Here is a 20,883-nt window from a genome sequence, read left to right on the forward strand (position 1 = left end):
AAAATTCCATAGACATGTTCCTTTTTCCTTAGATATTCAAATACCTATAAATACCTATACCTCTGTTCCTTTCCAGAAGTAACTAGAAAACTGATGAAAAGTCAAGAGTGCCCTTAAGTTAATTATAAACCTGATCTGACACTAGGTTTTTCTCTTTTAGATACTGTTTATAATGTGTATATACATATCACACATATATGCCTGTACCTGAAATGTATATACATACATACTTACATATATGCATGTAAATATCTATTTAGCTATATCTGCATACACATTTTTGCGTGTGCATTCCTTTTATCGCATTACTTAAAAAAAAAAAAAAAAAAACCTTCCTTTTTCCCCTTAAGGTTCCCTTGAGATTAATTTATGGCAGTGGCATGTTATGTATGTTAGAAGTAGTGAAGGCCTAGACAATAAGAATTGCATCATTGAGTGTAAATATTGAAGAAAGCTGACATCTGAAGCATAGTCTATAGTCTTTTATTTCTTATAGCTGTTAGTAGAAAGACAAAGTTGTTCTTTAAGTGAAATACCCTCAGAGAAATTTTCAAATAGCCATTCCCCAGTGAAAAACCCTTTTGGGAAAAGTATATGAAAAATGAATTCTGAAACATGTATTCATATAATCATGATCTCAAAATTAAGCATTTCCATAAGAAAGGTAAAAAACTCTTAATTTTTTAAAAATGCAAAAGTCCGATGATTACAGAAACACATGGATTATTATGTACTTTTTACAAACATATTCATGTGAAGTCAGAGATGACAAGTGAGAATACATACATTCATATATGTATATATGTATATGAAAATATATCACACACACATATACAAACATACACACACACACACACACACACACACACACACACACACATTCCTGTTCATCTGTTCCTTCTATTCTCTTCACTATTTGTCTCCCTTCTCCAAGGATAATGAGGGATGGTCAGAAGTAACAGTCCATAATGCCATAATGCCCTGTATTTTTCTTTTATAATACTAACCAGTCTAAATGAAGTTCGACATTTTTGATAACCTTAAGCAGAGTAGTATGGGGTTTTAAAAAAAGTGGTAAATAACTCATAATTACACAGCTAACTTTAAAATCCTTTGAAATTTAGCTGTCACTACTAGGAGTATAAGGAAATAAATGAGAGCATCCAAGCTGCCCTACGTTTCCAGGCTACAGAAGACTGCTGAATTCTAAAGCAAGACAATGTAACATTAAAGTAAAAGGAAAGCAGTTCTCATTCTTGACATCTCATCACTCACAATTAGACTTCAAAGCTGGTACCATATCAAGATGAATATGAGAATTGTGAACTCTTTTCTTACACCAATTCAGGTAGCAGACTCAAAAAAGATAAACAGTTCACTGCTCTTATTGCCTAGTATCTTTATAATAGAATGTTGTTGACTATTTTTTCTTTCAGCACATTCACTATTCCAAAACTCTTTTCACAACAAAAAGAAAGAGGAAGAAGATGAAAGAAAGGAAAAAGAGGAAGATAAAGAAGATGAGGAGGAAAAGGAGGAAAATCAAGAGAACAAAGAGGAGGAGAAAAAGAAAAGAATCTCTCTGTTGTACCAAATAAACAGTCAAGCAAAATACAAAAAACCCTCACAAAACAACACCAACTAAAAGAAACACAAAACATTATCATGCATTGGTTATATCTGAAAACATGTTTTATTTTGCACATACAGTTCGTTGCTTCCCACAAGATGGGAAACATTTTCCATCACTAGTTATCTGGAATCAATTGCTTTTATTAGACATAGTTCTTAAGTATTTCACAGTTTGTTTTTTCCCCTTTAAAATGCTGTAGCAAACAGGTTTTTCTTATGGACATTCTTTATTCTGCATCAATTCACAATTTTTCCTGGGTTTTGTTATAACTTCCCTTCCATCATTTTTTTCTACAAAATATTCCATTATATCCATACACTATAATTTGTTCAGCCATCCTCAAATTGATGGACAGTGATTCTGCTTCCAATTCTTTGATACAACAAAAAATTCCATTATAAATAGATTTGTTCATACTGTTCCTTTCCTACTTTTTTTTGACCTCTTTGAGTTTATACTTCTGATATTAGTATTTCCAGTATTTCAGTACATTTGCAGTATATCCCAGTATCTCACATAGTTTAGTTGCTTTTTAAATATAGATCTAAATTACTTTTCAAAATGATTGGATAACTCTACCAAAACTGCATTAGTATACTTGTCCTTCCACAATCCTTACAATAATAATTTTCCTTTTTTTTTTTTTTTTTGTCATCGTTGCCATGCTGATGGGTTTGAGGTTCAATCTCAAATTGTTTAAAACAAATTTCTATTATTATAGGTGATTGGGAGCTTTTTTACATATACACAGTTTTTTATAGCTTTGATTTCTTCCCTTGAGAATTGTTTACACAGGCCCCAATTATTTATCTATTATGTAACACCCCCAATTATGTTATCATCTATATAATTTGGATATTAGTCTTTACTAAAGAAATTTGCAACAAAAACTTTGTCCCACTTTACTGTTATCCTAATTCTAACTGCATTGGTTTAAGTTGACATTTTTTTCCTATATTCTAAAATCAGAACTTTTCATTTATCATTTGTGAGCTACATTTTTATCATGACATAAAATCTACAATGTATATTTTTGGATTTGAGTAAATGTTTGTTATGTAGGGACTGGATCTCTATACCATGCCAGATATTTTTTATTTGTTATTTTAGGAACAATACAGTGGTAAACAAATATTTTAACCATCTTTTGGTAGCTACAATGTGAATAATCAAAAGAACAATTTGAAATAGAGAAGACTTACTGAAGCAAAAATATAAAGTAAAGATAAAGAGAAAGATAAAAAAATCATTTTAGAAACATTATTTACAAAAGATAGCCTAATATCAAATCAGATTAATAATCAATTTAAAGGGAATATGGAACTACTCATCTGAAATTTCAGTCACTTATAGATAGGAACCAAAGTTAATAAAAATTATAGATATATGAATATTGAGGAAAATCTTAATTTTCTAAACAAAATTAATTTGCTTTTGCCAGATTTTTGTATTATAGATGATATAAAGTCAACAAAATTTTACAGATCTGGTTTCTGGGTTAAGGAAAAAGAAGTAGTATCTTCTGAGTCTAAGATGCAAATATAGCCCCTTTTATTGTAATGACCTTGTTCCATGAATATATTTTCTAACTAATTCTGTGCATATAATCTCCCAAAAATCACTCATAAACATTTCACTCATATTTTTCTACAGTCTCTGATTATAAATTTTCACGTGGATCTTTTAGGAGGATTACTATCTTGATATGTGTTATTAGATGTAAGATCCCTATTGCCTCTTCACACATGATTGAATAAATGTATTAATGAATCAAAAATTCTTTAACCTATTACTATGTGTCCAGAACCATGGTAATTGCAAAGGATATTAATATAAAAATCAACAGTATCTTTCCTAGGAAGTCACAGTGATAGTGAATAGAAACATAGGATAATTAACTTACATCTCCTTTCCAAAAATTACTATTCCAAGTAAAAGAAGTGCAAAAAAGGGGAGAAGTACAGCATGGCATGAAGTTGGCTAGAGAATAGGTAATGGAACCTGGGGCTACATGGCTGTGGTAAACTCTTACCAATCAGAAACACAGGACCTCCAGGATAGAGGAAGAAAGTGTGATAGTGACATGAAAGTGGCCAGAGATTTAAGTAAAGTTCTCTGGTAAGAAACTTCCCATCATTGTTACTATTATCTTGGTCCTGGCTCTTTTACTGGTTTAGTCATCTTTTAGCTACATTGAGTTCATCAGGAAAACCTTAATAGGCACAAAAACCAAGTAGGTTATCTATATGATAGAACTAAAGAATTTGAAATTCTGTACCTTGCTGTCAGATACTGTTCCATCCATCTGAAATTCAGCAAAATACTATGAAATAAATTTAATATTCTGCTAACCTTCAACACTTTTTTTTCCTACAAAGAACTGAAAGAGAATAAAGTATTAAACATATGCAGATGGGTTTTGTAATGATTATACTCTTACAACTTTCCTTCTTCACAGGGGAGCAGGACAATGGAGTTACACAACAATCAGATAATTGGAAATACTTCTGAGGCTTGATATGCCAGTGATCTTTTGCAAGTGAACTTTAGCAGAATTTGGAGATGCCTGTAGCTGCCAAAAACCATAGAACTAGCTTTGATCAACTCAAGCAGAGTTGCAGAATCAAGGCCTTGCTTGGTACTTTCTAAACATTCAACTCACTGGCTTACTGTGTTTACAGATATTTTCTGCCTTTTCCCATCCAAAAGGCTCTAGAATTAATACCTCACCCTTTTCCAACAATTTTTTTTTAGTAGCTGAGCATTCTTACTCCCTTGCAAGCTCTGTTCTCCCTCGAAAGTTTTTCTTCTCAGACAATAAATGCTTTTGTAATCTGTGATTGGATTCCATTTATTTAGAGCCCCTCTTTTAGAGCCTGGGATCTTCTTTTAACAAATTATATATGGTAATCAGAAAAGCCATTATATACTAGAAGAAACAAATACTTCATACTAAGAAGTTGATAGTTCTCATATTTTGCCCTAGTTAGCCCAATTATGAAGTAGATCATTCAGTCCTCAAAGGCACCTAAAAGAAAGATCATTGGCAAGAATTTAGAACAAAATGACTAGAAGTGGGAACTGGAGATCACAGAAAATCACCTAGCCGAGGAAATTACTGGAAGGATTGAGCACAATAAGCCTTAGTGAGGCAGGACATAGTCAATTTTAGTACATGATTTGTAGTCATGTGAAACAGGAATTACTAGACTTGTTTTCTTTAGTTTCAATAGTAACTGAGTAATGAGTAATGGAGTAATTACTTCATTACAAGGAATAATGGGGAAGTTGTAAAGAAATAGCTTTAGAATTTAAGGTATTGAAAACTGAATTGAGGTTCAGTTTGGATGAAATATAAATATATCTCTGATGATTCCGTTGAATCAATAAACAGTAGGATCTGAGGGAAGCAGACTAGGTTTCAGAATTTGTAGCTCAAATTTCAGTTCCTTTATGACCTTAAGAAATTTCACCTCAGGAACTTTTACCTTAAAAAAAAAATCTTTTACGTCACAAATTTTCAAATTATGTAAGGGATGATGTAAGAATCCCTTGATTTTTGGGAAATCAGGTCTAGTAGTACCAGTATGATCTTGGCTGTAGGGGAGGAAGAGCAAGAATAAGCTGATATATGCAATACTAGGACAGCAGGAAGAAAGAATGTTTTCAGGACAGCATAACTGGGCCTTAGAGGAAGAAGAGAAATTTTTGAGGTTGAGCTCCTGGACAGAATTCAGAAAATAAGAGTTAGGACCCAAAGGCCAGGACAACATTACTCACAACTCAAGATTAATACTGAATAATATAAGCTGTTAAAAACCAAATGAGACAAATTTAAAATGAAAATAAGTAAGTAAAGGCAAAAGGGCCTAATTATCAATGGTTACTTTGCTGTAAAAGAAGGTCTGGATTCATATTCAGAGGAAGAAAGGGAGGTTTAAAAAAAAAAAAACACTCCCATCCTAAAGAATAACACCAAGTGATCATAAGCCCAAAGAGAAATCTTGGAAGAGCTTAAAAAATAAAAAAAAAAAATAAAAAGAGAATGAGGAAAAACTGAAGAAAAGTAAAAGCAATTCGAGAAAATTATGAAAAGAAAGTTAACTAATTGGAAAAAAGAGATACAAAATCATAAGGAAGAAAAATTAAAAAATTAAAAATCAAAAAAGAAAAAATGATGAAAAAGTGAAGGGGAAACAATTCAAAAAATTATGAAAAGAAAGTTAACAATAAGAAAAGGAGAAACAAAATCTTAAACACGTTTGAAAACTAGATTTGTTACGTAGAATTTGATGTTAGAAGACATCAAAATAAAGTAAAAATGGAAAAAATAGAAGAAAATCTGAAATATCTAATTAGAAAAATAATCTGGAGAACATATTTTGAGGAGAGACAATATAAGAATTGTCAGATTATCTGAAAGTTATGATTTTTTAAAAAGGAATCTGGATACAATATTAAATAAATTATTAAGAAAAATTCTCTGAAATGCTATAACAGGAGGGTAAAGTAGAAATAGAAATAATCCACTGATGACCATCTGAATGAAATCCTCACAAGAAAACTTATAAGAACATTACAGCCAAATTACAAAATGTACAGGCTAAAGAAAAAATATTGCAAGCAACAAGAAAAAAAAAATACTATGGAAAAACAATCAGCATTTCACAAGATAGAGTAATTTTTTTTTTTATTAAAAAATGATAGGTCTTAAAACATATTTCAAAGTCCAAAGAAGCTGGTCAAAATCCAAGAATAACTTATCCAGCAAAGTTGAGTAGAATGCTGAATTTATTTTTTAAAGGACATTTGATGAACTGAAAGACTTTTCAAGATTTATAACAAAACAAAAAATTTAAAAAACAGTTCAGTGGAAAACTCAATATAAATGATTCAGAAGAAATAGAAGGAAATAATTAGACTAATTTTAAGGTATTGATAAAAGTTAATTTGTTTACTTACAACATTGTTGTTATTGTTCTTAAAATAGTTATCATTACTAACATAGTTGTTATCATTGCTAATGTAGTGGCCGAGTTGTATATAATGGGGAGAGTCTAAAAAATTTGGTAAGAAAAAGTAAAATGGAGCAATCCATCTCATAAAATGAAGAGTTAATATAGAGGAACAGACAGTAAAAGGGACCTGAACCTTAGGGGAACATTACCCATAACTCAAGATTAAAACTGAATAATATTAAGCTATTAAAAACCAAATGAGACAAATTTTAAAATAAAAATGAGTAAGTAAAGGTAAAAGAACTCAACCATCAATGACTACTTTGATGTAAAAGAAGCTCTTCATATTCAGAGGAAGAAAGTGAAATTTTAAAAAAGAGCTGGGAATGTTGGAACTTTACTTTCATCTGGATTGAAGGGGTAGAAAGTATACATCTGAAGAGATTGAAAAGTATTTTGAAATTCTAGAGTAGTGAAAAAACTGGAGGAAGAATTTTTAAAACACTGTATAATATAAAATTAGGATGGTAGAAGGAGAAGATAAGAAAAGGAATTTTTGAGGAATGGGTAAAATAAGATTTAAGATAATATATAGATAAAAGATAGAGATGAAATAAAAGATAATAGGGATAGTATTAAAAAAGCCGAGAAGGAAAATAGTAAGTAAAAATAAGGAGATAAATTTATAAATAGTAATTGGAACTTTGTCAAGTCTTTATGAATTTAAGTCATTTCCCCAATTGATAAATTGTTAACACTTGAACAGTCATTTTTCCAGTGAAGAAATCAAAACAATTTATAGTAATTTAAAAATGCATTAAATCATCACCGATTAGAGACATGAGGGTTAACACAACTTTAAGTTATTACTTTATACCTACCAAATTGGCTAAAGTAAATGAAGGTGAAAATGACAAATTTTAGATAGGATGTGAAAAAATTGGTACTACTAATTTGTGGAATCATAAAATGAACCAACCATTTTGGAGAACAATCTGCAATTATGCCCAAAGAATTATTAAACTATCTATACCTGTTAACCCAGCAGTATCAGTACTTGGTCTGTTTCTAAAGATGATTAGGAAAAAATGAAAAGAACCTATATGTTCAAAAATGTTTATAGCACCTCTCTTCCAAAGAACTGGAAATTATAGGTCTGTCAATCAACTAAGGAATGGCTGAACATTTTATAATATGTGATTGTTATGGAATATTACTTCTGTATTATAAGAAATAATAAGCTCAATGATTTTAGAAAGACATGGAAAGACTTGCACAGAATAATAAAAAGCAAGATGAGCAAAACCAGTAGAACATTGTATATAGTAATAGCAGTATTGTTTTAAGAACAACTGAGTGAATAAGTTATTTGGTTTATTATAAATATGCAAATTAACTATAAATGATGTATAAAGAAACTATGTATTTTTCAGAGAAAGAACTGGTTAATAAAAGTATATATAATCATTGTACCCACATGTCTATTTTTTTCTAATGGTAGTTATCTGATAAATAGGGAAGTATCTATATAATAATTTTATATACATAAACCTAATTGTGTCTAATGGTAGCCATCCTTAGACCAGTGAGGGAAGGAAGTTAAAAAAAGGAAGAAAATTACGTGATAATTTTGTTGTATATTTGAAAGGTATAGAAACTGTGCATAGTAGATGTGCAGTTTCATGAACTTTTAATGGTATTATGTTATAAAAACACTTGATTGCACAAATGTAAAAACAAATTAAAAAGGGAAATCAGATTTTTAATTAAAAGAAAAAGAAAATGTTCAAGATCAGTAATCTTTGAGTAGATTAAAAGGAGATGTAATTCAATCAGTATGTAGAGTTTCTGGTTTGCAAAGTCCTTCCAACAAAATAGATATCAGGCAAATCTGTAACTTAGAGAAATGCAGAGGAAGAATTAACTATCTGAAACACCTAGAATTTAAATATCTTATACAAGATCACAAAGTTAGGAAATATTAAAGATAGGAATTTAAATGTATCCTCCCGATTGTAAGCCCAATGCTTTGCTCACTAATACCTTTTTTTTAATATATAGATTACACAGAAAGTAATGCAAACATGATTTTTATGTTAATTCTAATTTGAGTAAAATTTAGTGGTTATCACAGAAAATTAAAAGTGATCTTTTTTTCATTAACCATCTAATTAGTATCTGAAAGGGATTATCAGATGACCAATTTATCAACATCTCTTTAATTTGAAATTTATGAATAGTAAATGGATAATTTATGTCTTCTGTTTATTTTTCAGGTGAAGCAGTAAGATATTAAAGACAATCAATGATATAAAAGAAAATAAAAGTACTTTCTATTAAAAAGATCAACTAGACTGGATTTTATTACTTTGCCAAGCTTTAGCTAAAAGAACCTCTGATGTTAGAATTTTTGATATTCCTGAGAGGATTTTTTCCCCCTAAGAAGACAGACTAGTTTTCCATTTCAAAAAGAAGTGAAATTTCTTTGTTTTGCCACCTTTTTGATGCATATACGCATTCTTGTATAGTTCATTGTATTTAATAGTTTGACTATCCCTGCAAGTGAGACACTGAACAAAGTTTTACTTTTTAGAGCATCTATAATTTTCAGTATTATTTTATCAGTGGATTACTAAATATAGCTAAATATCCTCAAGGAATTTAGGAATCATTGCTAATATGATGAGAGGTAGTAAATAACTAAGATAAACTTTCATTTTTTACATACATTATTCAATTAATTACTTAATATGTAAGTACAGAGCTCCCAAGTTGTGTAATTCAAAGTTACAACCATTTTTGTCCATGTTTCAGACATTTAAAAAATTGAATATATTCATATTTACTTTAGTCTACTACCATTTATAATATGCATATGCTAAATAATTTCATTGTTTTTTCCTTCAATACTTTTCTAACTTTTTTCTAGATCAACTTTCCAGAACATTAATATTTTTAAAACAATACAATTCAGTTACATGATTATTGGAATACACGGGAGAGCTGCTGGAATATATGGGAGACACCAGACAATGGCTGCTGGAATTCCAACCCAGAATGGATCTCCTCTTGTGAGAGGATGATACAAGCAGACTGAGAGGCAATTGTTGTTCTTTGACCTCTCTGACTGAGAGGCCGTTGCATTATTTGACCTCTCTCCTCTTCCCTCTGCTTCCAATTTATCTCATTCCCAGTCTGTAACACCTGTGTCAGCAAAGGCTGCATTGCAGCTCCTTCAGATGTTATGATCCACTGCTGTGGAGGCTCTTGGATAATTGACCTGAAAAATTCCCCGTTTTTTGTTTTTTTGCTGTTATTCCCCCTTTCCTCCCCTCCACCCCCATAGCATTGTCTACACACTGAGGAATACAAGTAGCACTATCACTTCTGGACTGTTATAGCAGGTGTTAATCGGGCAAACTTTCCAATAGAGAAGAGGATTGTAATCAGATCAGACATTTAAGCTGTCATCAGTCTTCTGGCTCAGCCTTTTAATGCATTGGCTCATTTAATTACCTTGACTAAAAAGTCTTACCCGGGCTTTTCTTCCTTAACTATGGAAGGATCCTTCTCACGAACAGCTGTAGTTCTTCTTGGAATTTTTCTTATCTTCTGCCCCACGTTGGATCTCATATGTTGGAATATACAGGAGAGCAGCTGAAATAGACGGGAGCCACTTAACAGTGGTTGCAGGACATCCGACCCAGAATGGATCTCCTCTTATGAGAGGATGATACAAGGAGACTGAGAAGCAGTTTTTGTTCTCTGACCTTTCTGACTGAGAGACTGTTGTCTGACCTCTTTCCTCTTCCCTCTACCTCCAATTTATTTCATTCCCAGTCCACAACACCTGTGTCAGAAAAGGCTGCCTTGCAACCCCTTCAGATGTTATGATTCACAGCTGTGGAGGCTTTTGGAGAATTGACTTGTCCCTTAACACATCTTTTCAACCATCTAACTCTCTATACACAAAATTCAGTCTGTCCTCTCTCCTTAAATTCAATACAGAAAGGTCTCAAGTTATCTTTCTGCATTTACCACGTTAACAGGGAGAATAAAATTTCCTGTCCTCTGGGGAAAAAAAAAAGGAGTTTCAACAAAAGAATATAAAAAGATAATCAAAAATAAGAAGAGAATAAAAAGGAAAATATATGGTAATGTGGTAGGGTAGGGGAAAACATCAAATTCATAATCTCTAATTTCTTAGTAAAAGTAAGAAATAAAGATTTAGGTTTAAATCTTCTCTCTGATATTACTAGCTCTGTAATAATAAAGAAGTGATGCAATCATTCCAATCTCAGTTTTTTCATCTACAAAATGGAGATAATTATAGCTGTATCAAGTGCCTCATAGAAATGTTATAAGGATCCAATATTCAAAGTGCTTTACAAACCAGTTAAGTGGTTAACAAATACCAGATATTATTGTCTTCGACTGAAAAACTTGAATTACTTTGTAATCTGGTTTTGCTTAACACACACACACATTAAATTACTACTCTCTGCCCAGTACTATTTTGTGAATCATGGAAAACATCAAAAGGAATATAGCACGGTCTTTGACTGTTAATCTAGGGAATATCTAAAATATATTCCTGACACATCAAGTGAAGAGCACAGTATATATTCAAGTATTATTATGTCCACTTCACACTAGGTCTGCTGACAATTCAGAGAAGGAAAAGAAAATTATGGGTTAGTTGGTTCTTCAATTAGAAGGCTGGATTTAAACTAGGCCTAGAAGTTTAGAACTAGAGTTGATTTAAAGCAAGGGCCAAAGTAGGTCATTTCAGGAAGAGATTGATCCTTATTCATAAGCATCTGATCCTAAAATGGATGTTAGTTCTTTCTGTGTAAATATTTGACAGAGCTTTTTGGACATTAATATTGCTAAAGGGAGCTCTTATGCTACATAACACTCTAGTTTCTAAGATCTGAAAATATTAAACATTATTTCTGATTCAAAACATCTCCTTCAGCCCTAATCAACTACATGATAAAAGACAAATACAATTTTTCATTAACCTTCCCCCTCCATGAATTACTGATAATGGATGTTGACATTCTCAGTACCTCTTAAGGCAGAAGCTTTTCCTCCTGGCATTTTATTAGTCTACAGAATGAACCCTACAAGTTTATAGAAGCAATCTGACTCTTGATCTTTTTTTCTCCCCTTCTCCCCAATTCCTTTATTCACTCAAAGACTTGTCAATATTTATAGTAAAAGAGAGAAATATACTATCCACTCTGATTTATAAGTAGCTATCACTTCAAACACACATCAGAGGATCTCTATCACTAAGTGGTCAAGAATTTTGATTGCTAAATCTTGATTCGATTTTAAAGGAAAAGTGAAATGGTAAAAATTTTATCAAAGAGGATACATATTAACATTTGAACAGGAAAACCCAATCTCAAAAAAGAAAATGTTGATTTTATGAAAGCAAAGTCAAAGTAAAGTGTAACAAACTTGCCTAGCCGTCTTTTATTGATTAGTTTTGTACTCCTAGGAAATCAAGAAGAAAAGTCTCAGATCCTTTATTTCCTGCAACTTTGTACAGAACTAAATCATCAATTTTTTTTGGCAGACTTACAATTTTGATGTGCTAAAATTCTCCTGAACTACTGAATCCTTATAGATCAAAATTCTCTCTGTGTTAAATGCCATTTTCTAGGGTATCTTCCTTTTTATCTTGAACCATGTAAAGAAAAAGTTGTTGACTGGAACACTTCAAGAACTAAAAGGAACTTCATGATAGGCAGGAAGAAAAAAAAAAAGAAATCAGTAAATATTGACTGCCTTTGTTAGTAATCAGCAATAATTAATTATAAATAAGTTTGCACTTTCCCTTTCAATTTATGATGTTTTACAATAATTAAATTTAGCAAGAATTAAGTACCAAGAGTATGAACTAGCAATTCATATGCTTAACATTTAAAGAATTATATCTTAAGATCTCAAAGTGCTTAGGTAACTATTTCACCCTAGCAACATTTGAAATAATGCTTTATAGTGTAAGGCACCGGAAAGATAGAAGTAAAAAAGGGAAGAAGAAAGGAAGAAAAGAAGGAAAGGAGAAAGGAAGAAAAGAAAAAAAAGTCTCCCTCCTTAATTTTTTTTTTTTTTGTTGACAAAGATTTTGCTTGAGTAATGTTTGAATTTCTAAAATTCAATTCCAGTGTATCATTATGTCTAGTTAAAAATATCACAGAGGACCTTAAACTCTGGAATCCCTAACCCAGTCAATAATGTCTACATAAGTGGAGTCATGGTAAGGATAAACAGTACAGACACTGGAAATCTATCAATTTGTTTTTGCTTGTTTTTTTTTTTTTTTTGGTTGTTGTTTGTTCGTTTATTTTGTTTTTTTGTTTTTATTTTGTTTTGTTTTGTTTTTTAGCTACAGAGACATATGAAGAACAATTCTGCTGTGGGATGGAGAGAGGATATGATGTAGAGATTATGATCCTCATGCAGGGAAGAAGTATCCATAGCCATGAAATCCTTTATCTTTTCATCCTATCAGAACAATGTAACAAGTGAAATTGATTGAATTAACCACTCAGGGATGTGCCATGAAAGTTTGTAAGAACTAAGACTTTAAATTTTGAGTGTCAAAGTGTGAACATTGCACCTCAGAATTTGGCAAATGTTAAAAATCCTGGTTTTTTTTTTTTTGTTGTTGTTGTTGCTTTGTTTATTTTCTAGATTTAAACAAGTGATAGAGAAAAATTTAATAATAATGCATATTATGTTTAAATGTATTTCATGTCTTTTCTTCATAAAGTCAGTTGTTAAATATTTACTAATGCTTTTATACTTAGTAAATTTATACTTCACTTGTGGGAGCATTTGTACAATGGTAAGATTATAAAGGGAACCAATAATTCCAAAGCCTGTAATGACAAATTCCAAAATGATTGTTCACCTGGATCTCCACCCCTGCCATTTCTTTTATTGACTTGATTATAGTTTTACTGTTTGGATATATGCACAAAATGTATTGCAGCTAAATTGGGATCCAAATGGAAAGTACCTTTTATTTTTATTTTTTCTTTATGTAGTTTTAATTATTCCCTTGGATCAGGGCTTTTATATCACATCTACTTATAATTAATCTTTCTTGAAATTTTTGCAGCTGGGAACTATATACTACACTGCTTGAAACACAGAAGAGTTGGAAGAAAACTGGGAAAGTTAATCAAAGTAGAAATTAAGTAATTAACGAAAGAAATTATGTTTTACAACATATATCCATTTAATAAAGAAATGCATGTTCAAATATACATGTTTTAAAATTATCGAAGAAGCTCAGAATTGGAAGGAACTTTAGAAAATAGCTTAATATGGGTTTGATGGAATTTTGTATTGTTTACTTTGTTTTTTAATTTGATAACTTTTTCAATATAATTTATTTTCTTTGTAACATTATGTATTTTAATTTTTTTTTAGAAAGGGTCTGAAGACTTCATCAAGCAGCCAAAAGGATCTATAACACAATATCTTCAGTATGTAGGACTTTATTATTGAGTATAATTGAATTGAACTAAAGTGAACCCATATCTGAACAAGGACAACCTCTATAAAAAATAAGAGTTCATGTAAACTGTTGGAAGTTCTAGATGGGGAATGGGAGAGAAAAAAACAATTGTACAAATTGTACAAATGAACAATTGAACAAATCTATAAATTATTAAATTTTTCTTAAACTACTGGATCAGAAGTATATATGTCAAGACAAACCCAGGACCTATATTTCTAAGACAAATGCAGGAACTATATGAACACAATGACAAAATACTTCTCATAAAAATGAAGTCAGATCTAAACAACTGGGAAAAAAATCTATGCTCATGCATAGATTGAACTAATATAACAAAAATGACAATTCTGCCTAAATTGGTCTACTTGTTCAGTGCCATACCAATTAAACTGCCCAAAAATATTTTAGAGCTAGAAAAAATAATAACAAAATTCATCTGGAAGAAAAAAAAATCAAGAATATCAAACAAATTAATTGAAAAAAATACAAAGAATGGTGGGCTTAGCAGTACCAGATCTAAAACTATGTTATAAAACAGCAGTCATCAAAACAATTTGGTACTGGATAAGAAATGGAGTGGTGGATCAGTGGAATAGGACACATGACTCAATAATCAATGACTATAGTAATCTAGGATTTGATAAATTCCCAACTCTAGCTCCTGGGATAAGAACTCACTATTTCACAAAAATTACTGGAAAAACTAGAAAAAATAATACATCAGAAACTCAGCATAGACCTACCATACCAAAATAAGGTCAAAATGAATACATGATTTGATTTAAAAATGAATACATGTATACAAAGAGTGATACAATAAGCAGATTAGGAGAACAAAGAATAATTTACAGATCAGATCTTTGGAGAAGAGAGGAATTTGTGACCAAAAAAGAACTAAAGAACATTATGAAAAGGACAACATTGATTACACTAAATTTAAAAATTTTTGCACAAACAAAATGAACAAAAAGAAGACTAAAAGAGAAGTACAAAGCTGGGGAAAAAACTTCAGCCAGATTTTCTGATAAAGATATCATTTCTAAAATATATAAAAACTGTTTCAAATTTATAAATTGCTAAATAGTCAAAGGATATGGACAATTTTCAGATGATGAAATTATAGCCATCTCTATAGTCATATGAAAAAATGCTCTGAATCACTATTGATTACAAAAATGCAAATTAAAATAACTCTGAGGTATCATCTTACATCTCTCAGATTGGCTAAGATGACAGGAAAAGATAATGATAAATTTTGGAGGGGATGTGGGAAAACTGGGACACTAATACATTGTTGGTGGAGTTGTGAAATGATCCTATCATTCTGCAGAGTTGTATGAAACTATGCCCAAAAGTCTATCAAATTATGCATATCCTTTGACCCAGCAATCCCACTGCTAGCTCTATATCCCAAGGAAATCAGAAAGGAGGGACCCACATGTGCAAAAATATTTATAGCAGCTCTTTTTATGATAACAAAGAATTGGAAAATGAGTAGATGCCCATCAATTGGTGAATAGCTGAATAAACTGCAGTATATGGAGGTAATGGAATATTATTGTGCTACAAAAGATAATGAACAAGCTGATTTTAGAAAATCCTGGAAAGATTTACATGAACTGATGCTAAGTAAAAGAAGCAGAACTAGGAATACATTGTACAATGTTAACAGCAAGAATGTGTAATGAAAGACTTGGTTCTTCTCAGTGGTTCAGTGATCCAAGGCATTCAAGGATAAAAAATACCATCTGCATCCAGAAAAAAGAATTATGAAGATTGAATGCAAATGAACATATGCTATGTTCACTTCTTTTTTTCTGTTTTTTCCCTCTCCCATTTTTTTCCTTTTCTTTTGATATTACTCTCCCAAAATGATTCCAAAAAGCAATACATAAGAAAATAAAGAGGAAAAATAAGCAAGTCTTAACTCTTACTCATGTGATCTTGAAATATTTGTTTCTACATACTATAAGATATTAGACATTCTGGCTTACTTTGTAGTCAAAATATACTCAGTTGCTTAAACTGAACTTCATAATGCTTGATTTGAAGGTTATTCACTATATTTATTCTTCCTTTGCTCTCTCTCTATCACATACATACATATATGTGAATACATATATTTATATCTATGCATTTGCATATATCCTGTCTAAAACATAGCACAATAGTGAATTATATTCTACATATTCTTTGATTGAGACTAAATAAAACCATCCTATATTTGTCACTCTTTAGATATGTGGCCTAAACATATATTGGTTCTTATAGTTGCCATGTTATTCTGTTGATATGTTGACTGGTCAGACTATTAATTATGCAGATTTTTGTTAAGGGATATGGTCAGTTTTCAGAAGAAGAAATTAAAGCAATGTTTAATCATAATGAAAAAATTCACTAAATCATTATTTATTACAAAAAGAAAGATTAAAATTAATAATTGCTGTTCCAGGTTACACCTATAAATGGAAAAATGTTAGAAGGGATGCAGGGAAATAGGTACATTAATAAATTATTTATTGATGGAGTAGTGAATTGATAGAGCCATTTTGGAGAAAAATATGGAACTTGCCCAAAGGTCTACAAAACTATGTATTCCCTTTTATTCAGCAATAACAATTAGGTTTTCAGCCAAAAAGATCAAAGGAAAAAAAGGGAAAGGATCCATATGTGCAAACATATTTATTTTAGCTCTTTTTACAATGACAAAGAATTGAAAATTGAAGGTATGTTCATTGACTGAAAATTGGTGGAAAAAATTATGGCATATGATTGTGATGAAAAACTATTATGCTAAGAAATGAGAAGGAGGTGCTTTTAGGGTAGTTCGAACATGGCAAGAACTGTATGATTTTATATAAAGAAAGTGAGAAGAATCAGGTCATTGTGCAGCACAGTATGAGCAATGTTGAAATGATGATCAGTTGTAAAAGATTTGATTACGCTGATCTACACAATGATCCAAGAACATTCCAAAGCATTGATGAAAAATAAAATCCACTTTCAGAGAGAAAACTGATAAACCCTGAGTGCAAATTTAATTATTTTCATTAATTTTTTAAAAAATTACTTTGTTTTATAATATGGCTGTTCTGGAGATATTTTGCATGATTTCACATATATAATCGATAGCATGTTGTTTGCCTTCTCCAGGAGTAGGGAGGCGTGAAAGGGAGGAGAGGATTTAGAAATAAAAATTTTAAAGAAAAGTATATTTAAAATAAATGATTTTTAAAATGTGTGATGAAAATAATCCACACTTTTTTTTTTCAGATTTCCTGCCAGTATAGTCACACATCCTTGATCTTATTATATATGAAGTTGAAACCCTTAAATTCATGTGGTGGACTTTAAAATTATCTGTTTTAAATTTTATCACTTTAAATTCAGCCCAACATTATAAGTTCTTTTTTAATACTATGTGAGCCAATATGTTAGCCATCCATTCTACTTTTGTATAATCATTTGATAAATATTTCATCTATGTCTTTTCCAGGTCATACATAAAAAAATAACTAATACATTCATGGGCATTCTACTAGAGAAATTTTTCAAAGTTAATATTAAAGTATTTATGCCTATATGTTAGGTCCAGTCATTTAGCCTTTTCCAAATAAAGTTATGACTTAAATCAATTACTAAACAATGATTGAGTGGCTATTATGTGTCAGGCATTATTCTAAATTCTAGGGGTACAAAAAGAGGCAAAAGGCAGTAAAAACCCTAAAATAATTGATAATTTAATGGGGAAGACAACAAAACAAGTTAGATTCAGGATAGAAGTAAGAAATAATTAACAGAGGAAAGGCACTAGAATTAAAAGAAGTAGAAGAAGACTTCTTTTAGAAGGCAGGATTTTAGTTGGAACTTGAAAGAAATCAAGGAAGTCAATAGTCTAAGTGGAGAGAAGAAAGAATTCTAGATGTGGAAGACTGCCAGAGAAAATTCTGAGAGCCAAAATATGGAGTACATTGTTCAAGGAATTGCTAGGAAAACAGTGTTACTGGATCAGACCATGCAGGGAATAAGGTCCCTTCCCTGGGAAGGGAGGACTGGGATAAATTGTGAAGGTCTTTGAATGGCAAACAGAACTTTTTATATTTTATCCTAAATGTAAGATAATGTTGCTGGAGCTTATTAAGGAGGAGAGTGCCTTGATCAAAATTATATTTTGGAAAAAAAATAACATTATAGGCTGAATGGAGGATGAATTGAAATAGGGAAAAAAACTTGAGGGAGGATTCTGGGAAGATGGTGAAGTAGATTGCTAAATTTCAAGCTCTTCAGATTTCTCCCACAAATATAACAAATTTTCACTTCAGGGAGAACATAGACTCATAAACAATCAAGACTTGGTGCAGAACGGGGGTCCTCCTAACACAACTTGAGAAGATCTGAAGGTCATGGGCTCTGTATTAACCTGTCTGAAGTGCAAACACCTCTGGGCTATCTCCACAGAAACATCAAGAGGGGACTTCTTGGGACTGCTGGGTGTGGCTGGAGCTTCAGCAGGAACCACAGAGACTTTCACCTCCCAGATTATTTGTGGAGTGGGGATTTGAGTTCAGGAAAACTTGGGAATTCCAAATTCAACCATGCTGCTGAGACACAGCCCTGTGTGAGAAGGAAACAGCATTTGGTGAGTGCAGAAGCAGCAGGGCTGAGGCAATGCTGACTGTGGGCACTTACAGGAGGATGGAACTCTTGGTTTAGGGTTCCTGGAAATTAGAGAGGAGAGCTGAAGGGAAGCTTGAGGCACCATCCTCCCACCACATGAGTTGAGATACTTACACTAATACCACCTATTTTAAAAAATGAATTGGCAAAGAAGAAAGAAGCCTACCATGGAAACAAGGAAAGAGGGAAGACTTGGATTCATCTTCAGAGGGGGATATTTTAGAAAAAAATAAAAAGCTTCTATCTCAAACAGTAATGTGAAATGGATCCCTGCCCAGAGAGAATTTATGGAAGAACTCAAAAAAGAATTCAAAAACCAAATGAGACACATTGAGGAAACACTAAAGAAAAATAAAAGCCATCCAAGAAAAACAAGAAGCTTATGAAAAAAAAGTTAACCAACTAGAAAAAGAGGTACAGAATCTCCAAGATGAAAACAATGCTTTGAAAATTAGAATTGGGCAAGGGGAAGCCAGTGAAGCTATGAGAGACCAAGAAATAGCAAAATGGATATAAAGAATGAAAAAATAGAACCGGATGTGAAACCTAAGAAAAATGACAGCACTAGAGAACAAATCAAGAAGAGAAAACATAAGAATAACTGGACTGCCAGAAAGTGCTGACCAAAAAAAGATTGTTGACAAAATAATAGAGGAAATAATCCAAAAATTGTCCTGGAATGATAGAACATGAGGGGAAAGTAGAAAAAGGAAAAAATCCACCAATCACCATCTCAAAGAGATGGTATGTGGAAAATACACAGGGATATTATCAAATTTTGAAACCCCCCAGATCAAAGAGAAAATTTTGCAAGAAATAAGAAAAAAATTAATTCAAATATACTGGAGATACAAGTAGAATCATACAATACTTGTCAGCAGCTACAATAAAAGACTGCAGGTCCTAGAATCATATTTACTGATAATCAAATGAACTAGGCCTGTCATCAAAAATATCATATCCAACAAAATTATATATAATCCTCAATGAGAAAAAATGGACATTCAATGAACTTTCAGTTTTTCCAGACTTTTTTCAGCCAAACTTAAACTTAACAGAAAATTTAACATATAAGAGCCAATATGAAGATCAATTTTAAGATACTTAATGTGAATAAACTATTTAAACATGGATAAATTATTTGTTTTTTGTATGTATATGTATGTGTATGTATATATATATATTATATACACACACACACACACACACATATATATATATATATATATATGATTCACATCAACAATATGCTAGCTCAAAAGAAAGATTGGCAAAGTTAAGGTAAAAATAATAATAATGTTATATAAATTAGGTGCAGAGGAAGAATAGACAGAGAGGCATTAAAGGGGGGAAAAGGGCTTGTAGTTCTGAAAATTTACTCACATTGAGAATGGGTTAATAGGTAACACTACATATATACCATGAAGGATATAGCACCCTCCAAAATCTATAAAAAATTAAGAGGAGAGAGATGGGTGGATGAAGAAACAAAGGGTGAGAGAAAAAGACAAGGAAGGGATACTTGAGTGGGAGAGATTAAATAGTAGCAAGGCAAGTTATGGAGCAGAATTTAATTAAAGAGGCAGCAAGGATAGGAAAGACATGTGTGTACATGGGGTGTGCATATATCTATAGCTATATCTATACATAATTGTATATTTTCTTAAATATAGTTTGCTTGGGAGTAATGAGAAGGATAAAAGGGAGAAAAGAATAAAATAAATAAGGTGAGCAGCAGAAAACCAAAGAAAAATGTATAGGGTAGTAAAGAAAAAAATGGGCATTTATGAATATAATTTCTTCTACTAATTTATATACTTTATTGATCTGGTCATTTGTTATTATATATTTTGAATCCTTCCTGATGTTCTGTTGAGCAGAACATCTTTTGTTTTGCTTTAGTTTGTTTTGTATTTCTTTTCTGTTTTCCTTTTTTTTTTTCTTATTCTATTTTTTTTAAAGAAAAAAATCAAATGTTTATTAAGCACTACCTGAATGCAAAATACTTGGGGGGAACAACATTGTTAAAAAAAAGAAAAGAAAAATTTTGAGACAGGCAGATTTACCAGTAT

General features: G+C 31.4%; 1 protein-coding gene across 2 annotated transcripts in view; it reads right to left on the minus strand.

The window, feature by feature from the left end:
* Positions 1-20,883, minus strand: part of CDH12 (cadherin 12) — a 969,321-nt gene that overhangs the window by 401,494 nt on the left and 546,944 nt on the right. The window contains exon 1 of one of the 2 annotated variants that reach the window (XM_051969879.1): positions 10,127-10,378. The exons of the other annotated variant lie outside the window; for it this stretch is intronic. The gene's annotated coding sequence lies outside the window, so the exon portion shown is untranslated. Of the gene's footprint in view, positions 1-10,126; positions 10,379-20,883 lie in introns of those variants that run through there. 2 annotated transcript variants of the gene reach the window in all.

Source organism: Antechinus flavipes, chromosome 1 (assembly GCF_016432865.1).
Source record: "Antechinus flavipes isolate AdamAnt ecotype Samford, QLD, Australia chromosome 1, AdamAnt_v2, whole genome shotgun sequence".
Lineage (NCBI taxonomy): Eukaryota > Metazoa > Chordata > Mammalia > Dasyuromorphia > Dasyuridae > Antechinus > Antechinus flavipes.